General features: G+C 44.0%; 1 long non-coding RNA gene across 1 annotated transcript in view; it reads left to right on the plus strand.

Moving 5' to 3' along the window:
* The first annotated feature begins 47 nt into the window (after positions 1 to 47).
* LOC146759343 (uncharacterized) overlaps positions 48 to 23,867 on the plus strand; it is a 34,821-nt gene continuing 11,001 nt past the window's right edge. Inside the window, exon 1 of the long non-coding RNA XR_014932262.1 lies at positions 48 to 386. This is a non-coding gene — a long non-coding RNA (uncharacterized LOC146759343). The remainder of the gene's footprint in view (positions 387 to 23,867) is intronic.

Below are 23,867 nucleotides of genomic sequence, written 5' to 3' on the forward strand. Positions count from 1 at the left end.
AGCAAGAGAACACTGAGCTCTTCTGGGTCTTTCTAGGAATGGCAAAGAGACAGGAGAGCGTGCTCAGCCTTGAGTGGTTGCTTGTATGCAGAAATCCCTGTCACGTTTGTCAACATCTGTGCTGTTTTGCTGTAGGCAGTAGTGTGTGACAAGAAGCCTACAATTATCAATTTAGTGAACGTAATTAATTGTAACAGTTCCCCTTTCTTCTTCCCTTGACACTTGGGTTATGGAGTTCTCCTATGCTATGTGCCGGTGTAATACCTCTGAGCCACAGCACTGTTGCGTTTAGCAAAGCTCATGGCAACAGGCTTTGGCCAACCTCAGAGCTACGTAGATGATGAGAAGATATCCGATGATAGGAGAGAAAATGAACAAGCTCCAAGGTAAGTGTTGTTTTTTCCTTCTAGTCAGCACGCCATCGCTAAATCTTCCATGCTGTGTCTTTTATCTTGATAGTGATGATCCCTTAACCTCACACCTTTAGCACAGCACTTTCTGTGGAGATTCCCACCAGTGACAAAGTATTAGTGCCGCTTTTCTGCCTGTTTCTTTTTTGTCTGTATTTTCCAGAATGTGGGTATTTCTTTCATTGCCCACAAACACTGCCCAGTGCAGGAGGAGGCAGGGACAAGAGTCAGGAGCAAGGGCAGAATAGTTTCTCTGTTAGTGAATGGAATGCCAGTGTTTTCTGCATATGGACTTGCCATAGTGCTTCTTACAAGGCCTAACAGTGGGATGAAATGTGCCCTGAAGCAGGTGTGCTTGCAGGAAGGCAAAAGAGAATTGCAAATAATGCTAAGGGGGGCCAGTAAGATGATCAGAGGGCTGGAGCACCTTTCCTATGAGAACAGGTTGAGGGAACTGGGCTTGTTGTGCTTGGAAAAGAGAAGGTTCCAGGGAAACCTCACTGTGGCCTTCTAGTATTTGAAAGGAGTGTATAAACAGGCAGGGGATCGGCTGTTTACGAGGGTGGATAGTGATAAAACAAGGGGGAATGTTTTTAAAGAGATAAGGGGACGTTTAGGTTGGATATTAGGTTGATGTTTTTCACACAGAGGGTGGTAACGCACTGGAACAGGTTGCCCAGGGAGGTTGTGGATGCTCCATCCCTGGAGGCATTCCAGGCCAGGCTGGATGTGGCTCTGGGCAGCCTGGTCTGCTGGTTGGAGACCCTGCACACTGTGGTCCTTTTCAACCCAGGCTATTCTATGAGTCTATGGCTGTACAATTGTATCAGACCTCAGGGAAGTCACGTGGAAGAGACAAGCCTTTGAAATTAAGCTTGATTCACTTTGCCCCTCATACACCTGATCACTGCATCCCTTACTTGGCAAATGGTCTTTCTGTGGGGGGTAGATGAGGAAAGGGGAGGAGGAAAATAAAGCAGCTGCTTTGTCTTAGAGCTCTTGTTTCGTTGGGGTCTGGCCATATTTTCTGAAACTAAAAGACGATGTGTGAAAGAAGGACAGGGAAAGGCACAAGGAGGTTTTGGGTTTGGTGCTGACTCCAGCTCGCTGCTTGGTGCTGGGAAAGGCACACTTAGCTCCAAGGAAGGATGCATGCGTGGAAATCCAGTGGCCAGGGGTAAGGGGTACCCAGCAATAGAGGGCAACAAGAGCTGGGGTGATTTGCTTTTAAACTGCAGCCAGTGAAGTCCTGTCCCATTGGATCTGACATATGTCTCCCCATTCCCTTCCAGTTTGTGCAGAGATGGCATGAGACAGAGGGCATTGCTTTCTGCCAGACTGCAGGAGCAGAAGCATTTCAGGTACCTAAATGGTTTGGTTTCCTCATTGTGGTGGAATGGGGTACGCATAGAAGGAAGACTTCCATTCTTGGGGTGGATATGCACATGGGAGGCTGTGCAGGGAAGGCTCCATCCTGGCCAGTTCAGCCAGCAGCTGTATCCAGCTGGCAGAAGCCCCAGCCCATGAGGCCGGCACTGGCCCTGGGCCATAAAGCCACAGTAAGGGAAGCCAATATCAGCTCTGGAGCCTAAAGCCACAGTCAGAGAGGCGAGCACCAGCCTCAGGGCATACAGATGTGAACCCTTATTCATTCCCACTATCTCCCCTGGGACTCCATTGAGCGCTATGAGGCCACATTAGTCTTGACTGGTTATTAATGAAAATTACAAAATCATGACATCTGCACAAGAGTCACCTTCACTTCCCTGTTGTCTTTTAGTCTTGCTTTTCCCTTTCACTGCCGCTTTTCCCTTTCACAGCCGCTTTTCCCTTTTAGTCTTGCTTTTCCCCTTTTGTCTTGCTTTTCCCTTTTAGTCTTGCTTTTCCCTTTTAGTCTTGCTTTTCCCTTTTAGTCTTGCTTTTCCCTTTTAGTCTTGCTTTTCCCTTTTAGTCTTTCTTTTCCCTTTTAGTCTTGCTTTTCCCTTTCACTGCTGCTTTTCACTTTCATTGCTGCTTTTCACTTTCATTGCTGCTTTTCACTTTCACTGCTACATTTCCCTTTTAGTCTTGCTTTTCCCTTTTAGTCTTGCTTTTTTCTTTCACTGCTGCTCTTCCCTTTCAGTGCTGCTTTTCCCTTTTTAGGCTTGCTTTTCCCTTTCACTGCTGCTTTTCCCTTTCAGTCTTGCTTTTCCCCTTCACTGCTGCTTTCCCTTTCACTGCGACTTTTCCCTTTTAGTCTTGCTTTTCCCTTTTAGTCTTGCTTTTCCCTTTTAGTCTTGCTATTCCCTTTTAGTCTTGCTATTCCCTTTTAGTCTTGCTTTTCACTTTTAGTCTCTCTTTTCCCTTTCACTGCTGCTTTTCCCTTTAGGTCTTGCTTTTCCCTTTTAGTCTTGCTTTTCCCTTTTAGTCTTGCTTTTCCTATTCACTGCTGCTTTTCTCCTTAATCTTTCTTTTCGCTTTCATTGCTGCTTTTCCCTTTTAGTCTTCCTTTTCCCTTTCACTGCTGCTTTTATCTTTTAGTCTTGCTTTTCCCTCTCTTTAGAGAGTGTTTTTTACAGCTAGTTAGCTGAGAAGGGTTGTAATCATGGTGCAGCTAAGCAAGCAGCCATAACACCTGCAAGGACAGCAAGAACAACAGGATGCCCTGGGATGGTGAGAAACTAGCCATGGTTCTGGGAACTCAGCAAGGGAGTAGCTTTCAGTTGATAACAACAAGCTGTTAAGATACTCGGGGATAGTATGTAATTGGGAACCAATGATGAGCTCCACTTTTGCAATATGTATGAGCTAATTATCCGTATTATAAAGGTACACGCAGCCAAGGAATAAATGAGATTCGCTGATCATATGTCAATGACAGGTGTGGTCGTCTGCTTTTCTCCCGCCGTTCTGCAACAAACACCTATATACAAATTTAAGAACACAACGGAGTAACTGTTACTGTTTATTAACAACCAGTTTTAATAATACGATAAAAGTATGTCCTGAGAAAGGGGAACAAACATGCTTCTTCAAGGTTTTTTAGCTGTTCTGGATCTCAGCCGTCGCTTGATGATCAGATGATCACTTTCCTTCTTTTGTTCCTCAGATTCCTGAAGAAAACATTTCAAAAGTTACTCATCTTTTCACACAAGACTGACAAGCTCTTCTTGACCCACGCAAACATATTTCTTCCCCTAAATGGATTTCAGAATGGCATTTGCTTATTATATTTTATTCAGAAAACTATGGGATACTGAGATCATTTTAATGCAGTTTAATCACTCCGCCAGCTTCCTCTGCTCCATATGTGCGCGTAGCAGTACCTGCTAAAGGAGCGCTGCCTCAACACCACGTGCGTGAAGGCCAAGCACAAACAGACATTTTCTGTTGGGGTGACCTTCAGTGAGAACTGACAACTGAGGAGTGAGTGCGAGAGCAAACCCGGGCTCTGTGGGAAAGCATCTGGCGTGAGTCTCTGCTGCCAGCCTGCACTGCAGCAAGCACAGCCGTGGCTGCCAACTCTCACAGAGGGTGGATTAGGGATTAGAAAGTGCAGGAAGAGAAGACAAAGGCAAGGGCTGTGTGCTTGCAAGCCCTTGCTGCCTGCTAGGGTGCAGTCTTGTGTAACTTAAGTCTTGTGATTGGAATAACACCCACTACAGAGGGGTGTAAGATCTAGGAATATAAAGGTATGCTAAAGGATTCAGTAACTTCCTAGAATGAGAAATATGAGTGCAGACAATCAGCATTTCTCTCTAATTTAGATAGGTGACCTGTCCTTTATCTGGCATGTAAGGCCATGAGAGGTAGCACAGTGGATTTTGCTGAAGAAATGGGCCAAATTTGGTTGGCTGCTCCACCTTTTATCTGTGAATTACACGCATAGCAAGGCAAGAGACCCCAAAAGATGGGCCAAGAAGGAAGTCGGACATCAGTTTTTATGTTGGTGCGCCGAGCCTTCACATGGGGTTCTTGCACTTTCCCAGAGTCTGAACGGGAGTCTTGATTTCCAGACATGGGAGCAGATTTCCCATGGACATGTGGCTCACGGCTGACAGAAAGGCTGGTGTCCATGCAAGGATGAGCTTTGCTACAGAGGCTCAAGGAGATGCGGCAGTAATGGCGTGGCCCACCTCTTGTTCCCCTCTTGGCAGGCTCCCTGCCCTCTGATGAGATTTCTTTCGCTGGGGAACTGCACAATCACTTCTTCCTTACCCAGATGCTCTCCCAGAACTGGTTGCATCTGGCTATCCGTGGAACTTCCAACTTTGCTGGCAAATACATTCAAAGCTTCAGGAGGTAGGAGGGAATGCATATACAAACATACACTTATGTATATCCATTTGCTGCTTTGCAGGACAGTATCATCACAAGTGCTGTTTCTATGGAAACAAGACTAAAAATACAGAATAACAGAAATTAGAGACTCATCTAACAAGTATTTTCTATCCTGGACAAGGTTATTCTCATTTATATACTGTGCCTGCACATGTTTGCATGGAGACGGGGTTTCATTTTGTTTTGTTGGTGCTCTCGTCTGCTCTTACATGCAGAGCCCCTCAGCAATAGTCCTGCTGTTATTTCTTCTGAAAAGAAATGCTGCATTGCATCAATATGTGCTGCTGAAGCACCTCAATGAGATCAAGAATTGACGTTAAGGATTCTTCCCCATCTCAGCTGCTTTGCAGCTGCGTCTCCAGGGCACTATAGCAGGTGCCCAAAGCAGGCAGCTTTTGCCCTTTGGCTCAGGGCAGCCACCTGCTTTGCTCCAGTGCTGGTGGTGTCGGAAGGGCACTGCAGGCACTGATCTGCCCTCACCTCACAGCTTTCCCAAACAGGCCTTTGGGGCAGCAAAGCACTGAAGCACCAACAGTGTGTTGTGTGAACCCCGTGCCCTTCCCCACTTGAGCTGCCCGGGCCCACTAAAAGCTTTAAAAACCCATGAAAGTGCTCTTGCAATTTGCATATAAGCAAGACTGCACTTCAGAAAATCTTACATTTTACTTCATAAACATAGGCATCTGCTGCTAATTAAAGTAGCAGCATATAATTATACCCTTTCTTATTAGTAGATATAGAGTCTGACAGTTGCTTAGATACAAAATAAGCAACCACGGATTGTCTTCTGCACTTTAACAAGCAGAGAGAGCAGGAACAATAGAAATGTAAACTTATTCTATATTATCTCTGGTAAGTGCGCCTGGGAAAAATGTTTAATCTCATTGGTAGCTTGTAATTTTAGCTGTAAGGTTCTTCAGCAACCCCTCTGTTTTCCACAGTAAAATACCAACCAGTTGGTTCCTTGCCCCGTCCTTGGAGGTGTTCAAGACCAGGTTGGACGGGGCCCTGGGCAACCTGATCTAGTAAATGTGTATGTTTGGTGGCCCTGTTAGGCAGGGGGGTTGGAACTACATGATCCTCGAGGTCCCTTCCAACCCGGGTCATTCTGTGATTCTGTGGTTCCTCTGGGGAGAGCAGTGAAGCTCCTTGGGGAAGGTGTCGGGCAGGAGGAGTGATAGTGGAGCTAGTAGACACCATTTTTCAGAGACCCCATCTTCTGGCTTTTTATTCCCAGGGAAGTAATGTCTGCTTCCTGATTAAAATAAAACCAGTGCAATCCAGGATTGTCACTGTAGACAGAGGCAGATAAACAGGAGCAAAGTGAACTGTGTGCAGAGCGTAGGTAAGGTTTTTAAAAGGCGGTGATGTTGCCAAATGTGGTTGCCTTATTTTCTAATGGGTTAAGTTTGCAGCCAAAGCAGCCCGGATGTGACAAGATGGATCTTCAAAGTCCTTACTGCTTCTCGTCAAAATACTCATGACGCTGTAGTGAAAAATCACTTCCCTGCCCCACTGAATATGTCAGCTGCATCCTGAGAGGCACACTGCAGTGCGTGACCTTTTCTTTCCTCTTGTTCTGCTAATAACCCCCAACTTTCCTTGCTCGCAAATCTAAAACTCTGTTGATACACCTACAGTCTAAGTGCTCTTGTTATTAAACTGTAGGGAAGGTAATCAGAGCAGCTAATGCCACGATAATCCCCCTGATCCATACTGTTATCTTTGGAGATATCAGAAATGATGCTGCCTGTAAAAGCGATGATGTATGTTCTGGTTAATTCTGCACTGGGAAACATTTGAAGCTAACCTTCAGAGTGTTACATGCTGGAGGCTGCAATGGAATTTCAATTGCCTTTCTTATTGACTAACAAAAAGTGCAATATTTCTCAGCAGAAACCACTGGCTTATTTCTAAAAAGTCATAGTGAGAATAAGAAAGTTCATTTTGGGAAAGGTCCTTCTTCCCTCTGCAGCACTGTGACACCTAGGCAAAAGGCCAAGGCTCATAGGGATGGGCAGCAGCCTCCCTTCCTTCTCCCTGTGTGGGGCGTTAGGAGTTGAAGAGAGACATGAAGCTTCCCTTTGCGATGTCAGCTGGAGCAGAATTTTGGGTATGGCTTCCCGTGCTCTGAAGACAGATTCGGTGGGCTGTTGCTGTTCTCTCTTTTCTGAAGCATCACCAGTTTTAGGTTCTGCGTTACTGTTTTGGCAATGATGCCAAGGAGATGGCACAAACACTTTGCCAGCCTACTTGGTGCTTTCCAAGCTGGCCAGATCTACAGCATGGGCATTGCTGGCACACCTTCTGGTTCAAAGTTTTTCTGCTATGGCAGCACTGGGATGCCAGTAGAGAAAGGCCAAGGCAACTCTTTCTCTCGCTGTGCCACTCCCTGGAAACCACCTTGCCACCTCCTCCCAGCCTGCACACAAACCAATTGATTTGCTCCACTCTCTGAGCCTCCTGGCAGCCCACTGTGAGCTGACACAAAGGAAGACCCACAGATCAAAAGAAACCAGCACAGAGACAAGGGGAAAGCATTACAGGAAAGCAAAGTGCTGCAGTGAAGTTCTCTTAGCATCTTTTTCCATCTCTGTTTTTGTTACTGGGCGATTTCCTTTTCATTCCCAGTGTGATAGAAACTTTATCATCCCAGTAACATTAATTTGCTAGATCCACCCCTCTCTGAAAGACTCCTGACAAGAGGACTGCATGGCAAACTCCTGTGCTCTCTGCCTCCCCATCGAGTTTCTCAAATATTCTGATGTTGTCTCAGAAGTGCCTTTCTTCTGCTGTTTTTGTTTCTCAGCATGAACTTTATGGTCCCCAGAGGTAGATTCAGAGCTTAAAGGTAAGTGAAATGCAGTGTCACTGGGTGTGCTTCAGGCTCTTCCGCATGAAACGCAGAAACAACAATCTCTTCACCTCCTTCCAAGCATAACTAAAGCCCTATTTTCAGTAGGACAAACTCATGCAAAAATTCCATAAGGTTCTTAATAGAGCCAGCTGAATTTGCTGCTCACCCTTTCAATCCGTGGGCATTTGACAATTGTGAGATGATGTTATTTTAGCGAGTATCTGACAAAGCATCTGGTAAATTTTGCCCCCCTGTTTTTCAGGAAACCAAATTTCAAGGTAAGGTGATCTTAGAGGTTGCCTATTGCAGCCGTGCTTGACATTTTGGCTGCAGGCAAGACATGCAAGTGCACGGCTGTGCTGTGCCAAAAAGGTATTTCTCTTTTGTTCTTGGTGTGAAGTCTCATCTAACTCAAGTACAGGTGAAGAGGTTACCCAGTGTTAACAACAGTGGGCTTTCTCCGTGCCTGCTTGCAGGTATAGGTTCTACTAACAAACCATGGGAGACTCACATGTGGTAAGAAAAGCAACCTCCAATGAGCTTGCATAGTTTCTCTGTTCCTTACTATCCCATTTTTTTCATGCACTTTTCATTACAGCTCCTTTTTTTGTACTTCACTGATCCCTCATTCTTTTTAGAAAGACTTTTTTTTTTTTAAATAACTTTTAAAAATACAGCTTTCTTATAAGATGGGCTCCTCAGGCAGCACGCCTCCCTCGAGACAACAAAGTAGGCATCTCACACAGAGCCCTGAGAGGCTGTGGATGTCCTGCCCATCAGTTCACTGTTTGCTTTCCCATCACCCTGCTGAGGATTCTGCTACTTCAGTGATGCTACAGCAGCAAATAGACTTCGTCTGTTTTAGGCCTTCGCAAGGCAAAGGGTGACAGCTCCCAGCTGTCTGCACAGGGCTGCAGGAGGAGGCTCTTCATATGAGCAAGTGCTGCCCATGGATCAGCTGGTGCACAAACATTGCTTCCACAGGTCCATGAGCTCTCTGTGCTGGCCAGTGTCTGTGTGGGCTGAGGAAAGGGGCCCAGGGGAGAGAGGCTGTAAGGTGGTTCAGTACCAGAATAGGAAGGGACGTCAGGGAGCATCATTTTGGCTGCACCTGGGGGCTCCTGTGTGGGCTGGTATAGGGCTGATACCACTTCACCACATGAAGGGGCTAGGCTGAGAGCCCCCACAGCAGATGTCTCTCCTTACATACACATTACAAGTTGCTGTAGATCCAGGAATGAGTTCCTAGTGCAATGTGTATGGTCTGGGAAGGAAGGTATCTGAGAGGTGGAAATGTAATCCTCCAGCAAGAGTGGAGGTAAAACATCAGTGTACCAAAGGGGTTTTGTACATCCCCATATATGCTGAAGCAATATTTAATTTGTGCTCTCACGAATGCACAGAGCTCATCAAAGCTGTAAATGCAATCAGCTTTTGTAAACTGACTCACAAGAAAGGAGGAAAACTGGGGACCTGGGAACTGCTCTGGAGACTCGGCATATCATCTCAATAAACTGCCGTTACCATCAGTGCATCAGAGAGCCTAGAGCAGGGTCCTGTTGGCAGTGTTTCTCTATTGGCTATGGGATATCTAAGAGCTACAGCTAACTGATTCCTTGCTGTACCTCAGTGTATCTAGCATCTCCAGCATTAGCAGTATGTCTGCTAAAAGGCGTCTTGGAACAATCTGAAATGCAATAAGTGCTGTTGTACAGAAAGCTGTTTTTGTGTCTGCAGTCCAGGCAAAATGGGTAAACACCTATACTGTCACAATGGGGTCATGTTGTTCCCTCAATAAAAAATAGGGTTTTCGCAGCATAGGTTGCTAAAATTTGCTAGTCACAGCATATTTGAAAAAGAGCCTCCAATTTCCCTGTTAGCTAGTGCTCTTTCTCTGCCATAAACAGTAATGCTCGATCAAACATCTTGATGTTGTTATAATGAGCTGTACCTAATACCTTAACGAAAACATCTGTGTAGGCTAAAAGGGAGAACAGACTTTCTGGCTCTCAGCAGATTTAGAGCTCTGTATCTGATGCAGTCCAGCCAGATAGTCTCTGTTCATATCTTTCCCTGTTGGCTTTCTTCTTTTCCTACATCTGCTCAAGTAGCACTGGGTGTCCACGACCAGTCACAAGTCACCAACCTATACAGATGTTCTGCTTAGGGCTGTGCCACCTGTGGAGAGGAAATCCAGCAGTGATGGGAGTTAGTGGTTTCTTTGCAAGCCCACCCCATGTGCCATGTCGTCCTGTTTTCCCCTTGAGTAGACCTTTGATTTCTCTTTTTTGCAGGCTGCTTTCAATATTCTGTTTCTCCAGATACTGGTGCCCTTCTCTTGCATTCTCTGTGTACCCACATGCATGTAGTACCTCATGTAGTAGCACGTAATACCTCATTCATAAAATTTCCCAGGCACGCTTCTAGACCCAGATAGCAAGGGCATTTGTTAACTGAGACAGGATTTCAACCTGTGTGATGCAGTATCTGTGGAGTTGACAGAGCCTGCGGAAAGCTGACAAGAGATGATTTCATTCAACTGTGAAGCCTTGAACCATGAAGATCGCAGCGCTGCTCATCCTTTCAGAGCACTGTCATCATTTGATAGATTAATCAGGGTTACTTAGCAGGGATGCTTACCTGGCAAGGCAATTCCTTAGCTTTTGTACCCCTTGAGTAAAAAACTCAAGAGCAATGAGCAGCTGCATCTGGCTCCAGCAGCACTATTAAACTTCAATACCAATGGGGTATTCAGTGAAGGGTATGAGGGCTCCATGTCTTACAGTTGATTTTTTTCTCCCTTGAAGATACCTCTGTATTTTGTCTTCGGTGAGGTGAAAATTTCACTGTAACCCGCATTGTTGCATCTGATAATATTTACAGAGCTTTCTGCCTTAGTAGCCTTGAAGAAATTCCTGTCTCTGGTTTATATTTGCTATGAGCAGACCAGTGCATGTTACCATTGTTGTTTAAAGGATATTTGTGCTTCAAGACCTTTTGTGTAGCATCTCTTTCCAGCTTTGGAGTCAGACTTTCTGCTCCTCCCCTGCAGGTCTTCATGCTTCCTAAAGCGTGCCCGTGGGCACAAGATGAAGCACACACGTACCAGTGTCCTGAGGCTCAAATGCTTTCTGTCCTCAGGAAAGATTCTGAAAAGCCTTTTCCTAAGTGAAGCTCTGGCCCTTGTTTGGGTTGGGTATGAGCTGGCAGAGACAAGATCCTTAATGCTACCTGCATGCATGCTTAGATTGGATTTTATGGCTTGTGAGCCTTCCTGCAGCCCTCTGTGTGGCAGCCTGACATTTAGGCTTCTTTCTTCTTCCATCTTAAAGAGGGGTCAAAAGCAAGTTAGCTTTCTGCCTTCTTTCTTATCTGATCTGGTCTTTGTACCATGATCTGAGCTTTTGTCACCTGCGTGGACAGCTTATATTAACACTGATTTTAGTTTCCAGCCTTTGATCTGCTCTCTTCTAGCTATTAATCGTCTTATCTCGTTCATCAGTAAGACTGCTTTTCCCCTGAGGGGAGATATTCTCTTCCTCTGCCCCGTTTTCCTTTATATTACTGCTACAGCATGTTTGCAGTGCCTGAACTTGGCTCTGCATTGTATTTTCTCTAACTTCTTGCTTACAGATGCAGATTATCAAATAACATCCCATCTGCAAATGGACTCTTAATTTAAGCTTCATAGTATCTGAATATCACCACGCTGCAATCACATCAAGACTGAAGGGAGAAACACGTTTTGCAGAATGGCAGTGTTGTATTTCAGATTGGAGTCAGCCTCTTGTGAAAGCAGCCAACACTTTTGCTCCAACTGGAGCATACTGATGCTTCTCTTCTGTGACTCACTTGAGGCTGCAAATCTAGCTCAGTAACATCTTATTCTTGGTAACAGTGGTCTTCAGAATCCCTCCAGTTTTGGAAGGCTTGTATCACATTTTTTTTTCCCCAAGGACTGAGCCATAGGTGGGCTATGGCTTCTAGGCTGCAGACCTTGTGTATGTTTTTATAAACCTAAAGGAAAGAACTAATGTCTTTCCTAAACAACTTAGTACAAGCTGTGCTACGTTACTTGAATACCCTTTCCAATTAACATCTTCTGTGTACAGTTCTTGAACGGCCACTAATTTGTGTTTGCTCCATTTTAGTGTAGCACTGTTTAAGACATCAGTTTATTCATTTGATTATTTTAGCCACAGCAGTGGCACTCCCAAATATACTTTTGTTCCACTGTCCAGGTAGCTTGTCAATGTGCATATTGTTAATGCTTTTGTTTTCTTTTTTGCTTTCCCTTCTTTTTTTTCCCTCCTGCAGTTGTGCTGCAGTCAGCCCTAGAAATATCTTGAAGCATAGATTTCTTCTCTGTGCTAATTCTTTAAATGCCAAAAAGTCTTCCTGCTTCCATATGGAGGCTTTTAAGCTTTTTCTTATGCAGAAAACAAACATTTTCTGACAGCTGCAGAGGAATTCAGCCTGCTCTGGCATTTCAATACAGACACCTTTTTGCTTGCTAGATAACCACTTTGGGATGAGAGGTAGTCTTAAAAGTAGAATTTTATCGAGTATTTCCTTCCTTTCTCATAACAAAATTCAAAGCCTTTGGTCTACAAATGCATATGACTTGTACCTGCCTCACTGCTGCTGAGTGTTAGCAGCAGGGTGCAATGAAGCCCTGTTTTCCTGAGTTACAGAAGGTCTTCTCCACCTGCACAGAGGCTTTTTCACCTCCCGCTAGTGCTGTGCAGTGGGAATCAGGGCTCATTTGGAGAAAGTGTAGGTGACCTCTGGGTGCTCACAATGCAATGAAAATACAGTAACCCCAAATACAGAGCTTGCTGTACCTAACACATTTACTTTGCAGATCCCTTTGTTCAGATTCCTGTTGCACAGAATGATATGCTTTATCCTGCATAAAGATGGGTCACGCTGCTCTTGGGAGTGCAGGCTGTACAACTTTCCACTCTCTTCTGAGAGCATCGTGCCTGACAAGTCTCTCTTCGATCTCGCTAGACCCTCAGTAGCTTCCAGATATCCAGACAAGAATAAATGCCAGGATGTTCTTTCATTCTTCATTGTCAAAAAGGATTGCAAGATCATTTTTTCTACAGACTGACTGAACTTGCTCTATCTATCCAAGCCTTTTCCATCTTCATATTAAATTACTTCCTCATATTTCTACATCGGGCTATGATGAGTACAGCATATGGGAAAGTTAATAATGAAAAAGCAAAGAAGTTAAAAGTAAATCTGGAGTTTTAAATTTATTCACGTTAAAAAGCCAAGTGCTACTTTAAAAATTATTTCCTATGTTTTCACAGTGTTATTTCAAAAAATATCTCCACTAAGAAAGCTAAAAATCAAATGTGAGTTGAAACTTTTTTAGTTTCATATGATGTTAATGAAGTATCTGGGCAAAACAACAAACTCTGAACCCAGATTGCAAAGTCTGTACAACCAAAGGAAACAAGGGGGAGTACCTACTGGGGGTGATGGCTGACAGGCAAACCGAGAAGAACGTGAACCCCAAGTACTTCAGCCAATAGGAAAAGGGGGAAGGGCTCACTACTGTTGGGGTATAATGATAAAATAGAGGCTGTGTCCCTCGGTACTTTGAGACATTCCACAGGGGAATGCCCCAGTGAATTCAAAATGAGAGAGCTGAAGATTCGCCTCTGTCTCTTTTTGGGATGATTGAATAAGCCTGCTGGAGCAGAAATTTTCCAAACAACTGGTTCAATGGTTCACCCACAGGTCTTAGGAGAATGGGAGGAAACTGGGGAGAGGCTTATGCATTTCTTTCTGCCTTTCTCTTGCCTGTGACACAGAGGTAGTACTGCAGCATGCAGAAAGGCTGCTCTGCTGAAGAGTGCTGAGCACACTGCCAGCTGCAAAAAATGTCATAGTGTGAGATTTAAACAAGAAAAAACAAATTAGTTCTCCTCACCCTATCTTGGAATTTTGAGGTGTCTGTGGGACTATTTTCTAAGGGCTGGAGGGCTGGAGGTTTGTGTTCTCTTCTCTCCTTTTGCTTTTTAAAAGATAGCTAAATTTCCTGTGGGATTATATGGCTTAAAAAGCCGTAAGAGAGGGAAGTCTGAATCCTCGGGAGCAGTCATTGCCCTGCACAATGCAGAATGTGCAGGCAGGTGGGTAGGAAGGCTGTTAGTGTACAAAGATTTGTCTTCGTGCATTTTCATCCTGTGAGGACTGTTCAAAAGCTGCTCTTGTTTAAGGCAATTGCAGAGATTATCATTGATGAAGAGTGATTTAACAGTTCCTAGGTGCCATACATTCACTGTGCTGGCAATCCGGGCTCTCCAACAGCCTCCCCAAGGGCGGGCCTACAGCTGGTAAGGACATGCTTAGAGGCAGCATTTTTTCTGACTACTAACTTGAAAAAGTGGTGAACTACTCCTTGGTGTGAGCAAAGGAGGGACATCAGAGAGTGAGGGTGGCTGCAAGACCCCTCCCAGTGCCACGCTGGCCCCTCTGCCCCAACAGCTGTGTGAGGCCTCACCTGTGGCCTTTACCCACCCCTGCCCAGGCCCTGTTTCAGCCCTTCTGAGATCTGCACCAAAGGATAGCTGCTACAGATCATGCAGGTATGTGTATGTATGCTGTTTTGGTGGGTACCTAGCTCTGTTTAACACAAGTTTGGTTGGCAAAAGATGTCTGGGTGCCTCCTCTCTCCTGCTCCACCATGCAAGACTTGCGCTATGCAGGACACATGGCTGGAACTTGCCTGCTTGATGTGCTAAAGCTAGCCAAGTCTCTGTTGTGTCAGCTTTACAAGTCAAGAGGAGCTCCACCTGAGGCTTTTTTTCCTTTCTCTGGCCAAGATATCTCAGCCCTGGAGCTGCCAGCTGGGGTGTGGGTGGTAGCCGGTGTGCAGGACTCCACCAGAGCTCGCTGCTTGCTTTTCCCAATGTTAGCAGGGTGAGCTGAAGAGTTTGAAAGGAAAGAGGATAACTTCCTCAGTTGGAAACTAGGGGTGTTGGTAACTCTGGGAGTCCTTTCTAGCCTCGTATTTCCCATCCCCTTCCCCTGTGGGAAACCTGAAGGAGCAAAAGTAATCTACTTCCCGCTGCTTAGCTGTATTTATTTTCCACTGCCTGCCTCTCTGCCTGCAGCACCACTAATGTTCCCAAAGCACCTGAAGTCATTTATTTTCTACCTCTGCCTGTGGCAGTGGTATTGCACCCTAGAAGGTTTTTCTTGAAGCCTTCTGGGCTTTGTTGGGTGCGCTCTAGGCATGTGAGAAAATAAATGGGCATAGAAGCAGTATGTGTTAAATCCACAGCGGGTGTCTAGACTGCCAAGGCTTGTATATGTTTTCACTTTTAATAAGTGTACATAGATATATTACTAAGTATCTAGTAGACAAACATACTCTAGATGCTGGAAACTTGCTGCTCCTATGGTCCTCACAGGAGCAGTTTGAACAGCATCATCTTCCCTTTATAAACACTGTAACATTTCTCTAAGAACTTAGATTACTTTTGATGCTCTCCATTTAATTAGGAAAATCTCTGCTTGTTTTACAAGCTTTTCTGGGTCATCCAAAGCCCTGTGTGAGAAAAGATGCTTGGATGTTGCTGGGGTTGTGCGGGTCTCCCTGCTCTGAACTGAGCTATGCATGCATAGACCAAGGTTCAGCATTTTGGTTAAGAGGAAAGGAGCCAGTCAGCTGCTTTTTCAAAGAATGATGAGGTTTAGAGTGATTAAATGTCTACAAGCTTCTAAGGTAACAAGGCTTCAATTCTTCTGTGATTATAAATGGCTGAGAGTCAAAATGGGACTATTTATTTCCATGAGTGACTGCGTAGGAAGTGCCTAGTTCATGCTGTGAATAACTTGTGTTTTTCCTCTTCTTCATTCCCTCGGCTTCTGATGGTCTCTTGCAGACGAACTTAGACACATTTCTATTAGCTGTCCCCAGCTGGTGTCACTGGCATCTCCTAGATCTACACCAGCAGTTTTTTGGCCTCAGTCATTAAAAAATACATGAGTAAAAATACAAGTCACTGGCTCCAAGGTGGACATAGTGAGCTAGGCTGCTTTCCCCAGTATCTAGCCAGTCTGCATCTAATGGTGAGCCTGCAACCAATAAAGTCCTGAGGAAGGCACATAAGATGTAAAGCCTTTCCCCTCTTATTTCCCTTGGACTGTTTTTCCCATCTTTCCTCATGTGTTTTGCTAGCAGAAGCACCTGTTGTTTGTCAGACAGCTACTTAAGACTTAGGCTGGAACAGGCACATGATACAGTCAAAACTTTTGTAATTTGAACTCCTATGTAACTTTCCTACTTACCACAGGGGAGATAAATCCTCTTACCCACCTGTCAGGTAGGCCCAACAGAGCAGCTGGAAAGAAGAAAACAAGCTGTGCATGACCATCCAATCCCTGCTGACCATTGCGGGTGTTGCTGGGAGCATGCTTTGCTTTCTCCTGTGTAGGAGATATTACCTGGAGCTTTACCTCTGGGGTCTTCCTAGGCACTCTGGTGCTGAAAAGTCCATTCTGCTCAGCAAAGTCATCAGAGGTGAAAAAAGCAGTTTGAGCAATTGATAGAGCTTAAAGTTACAGATGAAAAGGGAACTTCTCATCAAAGGCTTCAACTTTTTCTATAATGTTGCTGCCCCCAGGCTTGCTCTGCTGTTGGCCTGTGCTCCTTGGGGTCATAGGAAAACTGCTTTGTCTGTTGAGGATGGGGGTGGAGGAGGAGAAAATAATAAGTTGGTCTTTCTTTTTTCTTATTTTTTTCCTCTCTGGAATTGAAAAACATGCAGTTTTAGAAAACATTATGTCAGTCTGTTCCTGCTATGGAGCAAGATTAGTGTTGTATACAAATGGAGATGTTAGGAGAAAAATGTAATGCAAAACAATGTCTTGTTCCCATGCAAGCTAGAGTGGCTGCATAATAAATACAAGGCATCCAGTCTGTGTTTAACATGCTTTTTTGAAGCCATGAAAAAACCTTCAGTAAAAGTCTCCTAAAAAGCTGTGAAATGAAAAAGTAGCAGCTGATTCTTACAAATGTTTCTTCCTGGAGGTTTATGTTTATCTTCAGTATTTTTGTTTAGGATTGTTTGACCCTCACACAGCCCTGTGCAGAGGGCATATATAAAATCAGAACAGCTCCATTTTGAAACACGTGGGGTGGCTTCTGAGCTCACTGGCTCTGCTGTAACTAACACTGCAGCACCTCTCTATCTCTCTCTTAAAACTGAGACATCAAAAATGTTTTCTCCAGCCTCCTCCTCCTGGCCACACTTCACCAACATGTACCTTGCAGAAGATGAGGGATAGCAATCCATGAACTTTACGGCTTCAGTGCTGGGGTTGTTCCTGGGCCAGCTGCTCCTCTGGGTCCTGCTGATGGTCAAGGTATGCATCTCTGGAAAAAGCTGGCTTCTGAAGCAAGAGGTATAGCATTGAGACCTATTTGAGATCAGTTCAAGTGCACTGATGAGCTGCAAAGCAATAAGGCATCCAGTAGGAACACGTAAGGTGGTATTTCAGCACTTGCCAAGGAAGGGCATTTATCTGCTATTAAGTCAGCACCCATCAGGATAACAACTAATTGAAACCAAAGGGACCGCTCACAGCGTAATATACCAGGCAACGTGAATAATGATAATACTATTTGGCCCTCAGTTAGTCATCTACAGTTTCCTTCTAGAGCTAGAGAGCTCTGGCTGTATCTCCTGCTGCTGCACGTGGGCTCTGTGTGGATTAATTTGTGCCTCTGAAGAGGGGTGACTGCTGCTCATGTCTGCAGGTGTTTGGCCCAATCTTACCCCTTCCATTTAAGAACTGAAAAATCAGTTATTTTTTGCTTCCTCCTTTACCACAAACTATCTGGGGTCTCTCAAGTGTCTCAAATAAATCTTTCTGATTTCTCTTTGTGCCTGCTAAATTATGGCATCTTTACTGCAGGATAACAAGCCTGGCTGCCTCCCAGCTGGTTTCTTTGCTGGTTGTCCAGCTGTTAGCCTGACCAGAAAGGTGACATGGATGTCTGTCACAACGCAGGGTTTGCCTTTTCTTTCACATTACTTATGTTGCTGTAAGTATACTTGATGAGGTTCAAACACATGAAGTCTGTGGGAATGAAAATTCCTTGTTATTGCCCATTAACATCTATGCAGGGAGACTGGTACTCAACAGTACCAGTGGATGGGGATTTTTTTTTCTTACTGCTGGGCTTGTTTCTTTTTGTAATATATCTTCCTGGAAACTGATTTTGGTTCTCCCGTTGCTGTCTGTGAACTTTAACAAGTAGACAGACTACTGTGATGGCTGCTGCTGCTGAACAATATTGGATGAGCAGACAGGGTTAGTGCTAAGTTTTGGAACACACTCAGCATGTGCCCCTTGAAGTCTGGATTCTTTCCTGGGACTTGAGGTCCTTCTGTGGACTGCTGCTGTGGCATTGCCTCTGCTCATTAGATTTGATACTTCTGTAAGTATAGAAAGGTGGCTTACTGTTAATAAGCTTCTCTGTTAATCTCAAGCGTGTCCCCTTACTGTGTAAAAGCTCCTTGCAAACATAGACTCCGAATCTCATCTTGGCTGTGCTTCTTCGTTTCTGTTTGTGCCATGCATTGCAGTAACGTATCATTTTCTGAATCCTGCCAGGAAGAATGTCTGCTATTCTTCATAGTCTTCTTTATAAGATGGCTTCTGTAGTGTTAGTCCTTGCCTGCTCTGGGAAACAAATACTTTGCTGACAGTGTTTTTCACTGATACATCTTGCTGTACTATTTTTGAAAGCTGGTCTCGTCTTTGCACTTGGGCAATTCTCCCTTTAGAAAATGTGACAATGAAACCCATGTGGCACCTTTTGTTTTCGCCCTAGCTGCTGATGAGTCATTGGTAGGAGACGCTCTCAATGAATTTTAAGTTTGCACAGCACCAAATGAAAGTACTTATTTGGACACTTCCAGTCGATGTTGTGCTCAAGCACAATAGCAGCAATTAACTTGAATGTGATTATTGTGAGGTCTGGTTTTGATCCCACCAAAGATGTCCTCAAACACATCCTGCACTGTGAGCTACCAGATCTGAGGGTGGGAGGGCAAAGCACAAGGATGTGTATTTTGGCCACTTCTGAAAACAGAAGCATCTGGATGTAGATTCTGTCTAAAGGTCTCACCCTGCAAAAATGTCAGCCATCATAGTACCAGATTAGATCTTCACTTAGCTCCAGTATGTTTATCAAACTGCAAGGTTTTGCTTCCCCCATTCCCCTGCTTCTGCAGTCTAAAGCTGCTGAGGAGTTTCATAAGAATATGTAGCTGTAGTTCCTGTAAATGGGTGAGAAAAATGAACTGCCAACAGTCGTATACTTTATCAATTAGCAGACTGGAGCTGGAAAAAAGAATTATGCCCACTTGTCCTCAACAGTTTCCTGTTTACTGGATTTATTGAGCCCATTCATCTTGACTGAAACATACATCTGGATATGCAGGACTGCTGCTTAATATGTGTGAAGCGGGGGATTTAAAAATCAATCATATTGAGGAGCAACTATTTTCAATCCTTCACTCTTTCACATTTCTGCCTTTTCATTGTGTTCTCCAAGCTGTGAAAGCTTTTAATTTCAGTGTGTTTGACTGACACCCCAGAGGATGTGACTCATGAGTTAAGGGATGGACAGGAAGTGTTCAGTGGTTTCTCAGTAGGGATACATCTGTCCTGAGGCAGTTCTCCTTTTTAAGTGGCAGGGGGCTTTAATGGGAAGAAAGGAGATTTTGACTAGGAATTATAAAGGGTATCTAGTAGAGGCTTCTAAGAAAAATGCTCACATAAATTCTTTTAATTCTGTGCTAATAGGGACTTGTCAGTGAGCATCCAAAGGTAAAGTTTGGCCAAGTTTGATCAGCACAGAGAGCAGAAAAGGATGTGGCAGCCCAGAGTGCCTTCTTTCCCCAAGTTTCTCTGGTTGGAAGAGCCACTTCTCTGGTCTTGACAAGAGGTCTAGAAAGAAAAAGACAGATTCTGCCTACACTAGAAATAAAGCTATGCAATATGCCTACGTTCTGACACAGAGCTCCATGGGCAGTTTTCTGTGGGCAATTTCTTATTCTTTCCTTGCTTCCTTATGCTGTTCTCTTTGTCATGGTGTCAAGATGTCCTGTGGATTTTATGACTTGAATTAGCTCATGCTAAGTAATTTACCTGAATGTTAACTATATAATAACACAGGGGAGGTTCAGGTTGGATATCAGGAAAAGGCTTCAGCCATGGGGAGGCTGGGCACTGGAACAGGCTCCCCAGGTCAGTGGTCATGGTTCCAGACTGCCAGAGTCTTAAAAAGGTCTATTGGTCAGTTTAATCCTACAGCCTAAGCTGACTAGAACAAGATATGTTGCAACTATAATGAGTCTATTTATTTCAGTGTATTCTTATTTATTTATCTTTCTGTTCCATGGGTTCAAACTCAGCTATAGCCCTAATCTATTTTATATATGGTTTTCCCTGGCTTCAAAGTTTTGGTTCAGACCCCTAGGAAAGTGCAGAGAGTTTCTCCAGACAGAAATCCGTTCAGCTTTCTGATGTGTCATGGAAAGACTTTTTTTGGGTGCTCATATGTGGAGCCAGTGAAGCGTTTTGAAGCATCCCTCACCTGCAGACCACTCTTCTGACTGCTTTGTGAGGGAGACGCTGGGTAAGGGATCTGTGAAAAGTAAAGCAGCTTGAAGCTTTTCTTGTGATCTTGCCAAGCGGGATAAATGGCTTCCCCATTTAAACAGGTCAGCCTCTAGGAGGTTTCTTTTCCAATTGGCTGCTGTGTTAGGGCACTCTGGGAAGACATTCTGTGATGTCTCGGAAAAGTTCAGAAAATGCATATAATGTTTCTCAGTCTTAAATTCTTTCATTACCATTGAAGGAACTTCTGGGATTTTGCTTTTTTATTAAAGAAGACTACAGGTGTGTAGGAATCAAACTTCATAAGCTTATGAACTTGAAGCAAATGAACGCATTTCCTCCAGTTTCCTATGGCTCTAATCTCAATAGGCTTTGATAATATAAGAACAGGGAAAGGACAGCTTGTGGTGATGGACAGTTTAATCTCACCTGCCTGCTGTGAAATACACTGGTCGATCTCGAGAACTGCAAAGTATAAATTGCCTTTTTAATACTGATAAACAATAAAGGGGTAAACAAAAACTTAAGGAAATATTACATCCTAATTGTAGTTATCTGCTGGGATCAACAAATCTGGTTCATCCCACAGCTTCTGCTGTTTATTGAGTCTCTCAGCCCCACAGTAATTATTTCCTTAGCCCTTAGTTTGTTTGTGCTGTAACAATGGCTTGAGGATGAGAAATTCTGTCCATGTTTATTATGCAACCAAAGCAGCTGACCAGCTAAGTATCTGTCTGATTTTTTTTTATCAAGGAGTTTGTTAGCAAACTTATAATCTAAATTATGCCCTGATGTAATGTAAAGAAAGGGAGGTGATGGATAATCCTCTACCCCTCTCCATCCCATTCCTTACAAGTCAATAAGCTGCATTCCGTGCTACTTCAGGCTGTTTGCATGGAAAAGAGGTAAAGAGGGAATAGACTGAAATTATGTAACTTGTTTAATCGTAGAATTATAGGGCTGGCAGCAATGCTTCAAGTCTCCCTCACACCCAGCCTTTACTTGTGCCCTCAGAAGAAGCAGGATCCTTTCAGAAACTCCGAGCTGAGTCTCGCCTCTCTATCACAAGGCAGAGATGGATCTTACCAGATTTTCAGGCTGATCTGATGAAAGAGAGATGGAAAAATGCTACATCCTGTCAGTTTACAATCAGGCAGCCTCCAGGTGCCACAGCTTGGGAGTACAAACACCATGAAGAGCATCTGTTTGAGAAGATCTAACACAGGGAAAGAGAATGAAATTGAGACTGGGAAGAATATCAGAGCAATGTTTCACATCAGTGAGGACTACTGAGTATGACTGGGAAAACAGCAGAAATGATCTTAAGAGTGGGGTGATAACTATGAACCAACCCATGCACACTGCCCTGTAAAGGAGGAGGAGCTTGTTATCTGCCTGGTGGGGAAACTGTACATCAATTGGTTGTTTGCAGTCTAATGAAGGATCCAAGTGTGCTGCCCAAAGGTGGACATTTTCACTGATTTATGCCAGAGGAAGACTCCTGGTAGCACTTCAGCTCAGTCTGATTTCAGTGTGTTGCACTCATGTCTTATTCTAGTGAATTAGGCCAGAGTGGAGTCCTTTGTTAACATAGGGTGGTCAATTGTATTTTGCCTGTAAAGCTTTATTTTTTATGCCTTTTTCTCCTTTTGCTTCAGGATCCCAAGTCCCGAAGCATTTAGAAGAGCAGGCTCAGTTAGAAGCACTGTAAGGGCGGTGGAGATGTGTGGCTGCTTACAACTGTCATGGACAGATGTCATGGGAGCTCAGCATTTTGAACAAGAGACAGGCAGAGCTGTGCTGTCATGTCTAAGGAATATGATCCCCGTAAGAGGAATGATATCTGCTATCCTGTAGGGCATCATGTTGATGGGTGATGTTAGCCTCTGAACTGCTTTTCATGACACTTGAGTGGGTCACTGGTAGCTCCCCAAAGAATTAACTGCTGTGGTGAGGTGGGAAAAGATGTCTGACCTTGGATAGCTGGCCTTTGTGCCTCAAGCACAGCAGCTGGTGCCCTCCCTCTGCAATTGTTTTGTGGGAGTCTGGGAGGGCAGGCAGGCAGGCATGGAGACATCCCTTTCACAGAGCAGAAAGGGGCTTGTCTGGCTGTGCTTGTATGCTTGAAACGTGGAATGAACTTAAATATCCCCTTTAACTTTCTTAGAAGAAATCCCATTTGCATGTTACACCATTATTAGCAGAGACAATGGGACAAACACTGGTATCCTGTTAATTATGGGCATGCTAATGATATATACTTCTGCAGTCAAATAGCTCTGTAATTCTATTTCCTGTCTTAATTTTTGCTTTGCTGTTTGAAATGTTAATGAAGCCAGAATTCTCAAAGGTCATCCTCTGAATATATCGGCTTTTTTATTTTTTTATTTTTAATTTTGTTTCAGAACAATTTAAATGAGGTTTTGTTCTTAATGTTGCTAACAGTGTTAACTTTTCTGTTTAATTAATGAAGGTGTAGGAATATGCCTTGGCCCTGGTCAGCGAGCTAAATGAGAACAGCTCTGTGTTCTTCTCTAAACCATTCCCTGCCATTTTCTGCCCTGATATGTGTCCTGTTGCCCTGTTTCCCCCAGCAGCCCCTGCCTCTTTCTCTTCAAAGATGACATGGAAGAACAGTTAAAGGAAAAAAGAAAAAGAAAAAACAAGAACAAAAAAAAAACAACAGAAAAGTGCAAATTTAGCAGAACTGAGCATTGCATTTTCCACGAGGCCATTTATCATCCTCAGAAAGTTTAGGTTCTTCACAAATAATAAAGCAAAGAACTGGTAATTGCAGTTTTCGGCTAATTGGCAGAACTGTGTCATGCAAAAAGGAGAATTTCTACACTGCCTTTGCTGACGATACTTGAAGGTTGTTTTAAACTTTCTACTAAATTAAGTGATTGTCCCTTGTCCGGGTTCAGTGTTAATCCAACAGGTGGGGTTTTCATTTGTTTTTAATACTCTTAGATGACGGGGAAGTGGCAAGTGTAAGAGGTTGTTTCCACCAACTCGATTTGTGTGATAAAGCTCTCCAGGTCTGTTGTATGCACCTTCATATTGTAAGCTAGGTTCTGCTTTCTTTTTCACTGGAAAGCAAATGGAAGCTCTGGGTTATTTGGTGCTTTTGTACATGACCATACAGCTTTTTGGTGCCTTAAATACCTCTCATGCAGCCAAAGCTTCTCAGTGGTTAGAAAATGCAGGAGCCGTTTGTCTGGCTTTTTTCAGTCTGAACTGCTGACAGTTTCCAGCTTTAGGAAGCTCTCACCTGGCTCCCAGTGTTTAAGTCTCTGATACAGTGGGGCTGAAAGGGAACTGTCCAGGGGGAGGATATGCAGGTATTTGTTTCTAATGAATTAATCGAAACTGGATCAGAAGGGAGTGGTGGAATTTTTAGCTAGCTAATCTATCAGCTGTACTTGCATGTACCTACAAATCTGTGCATGAGAGGCAAGCCAAGAGCTTCTGCAGTAAACTTGCTATTTTTCACATATTTAGATAGCGTGATCATCCTGCATGTGGAGGGCAAATGTGTGAGTGGAATTTTACCTGCTTCTAATATAATCAACAGAGAGTTTGCTTACTTCTCTCATACACCGTGAAGGTGACTTTGGTCTACC

Source organism: Coturnix japonica, chromosome 10 (assembly GCF_054131305.1).
Source record: "Coturnix japonica strain WE chromosome 10, WE-NBRP24, whole genome shotgun sequence".
Classification (NCBI taxonomy): Eukaryota; Metazoa; Chordata; class Aves; order Galliformes; family Phasianidae; genus Coturnix; species Coturnix japonica.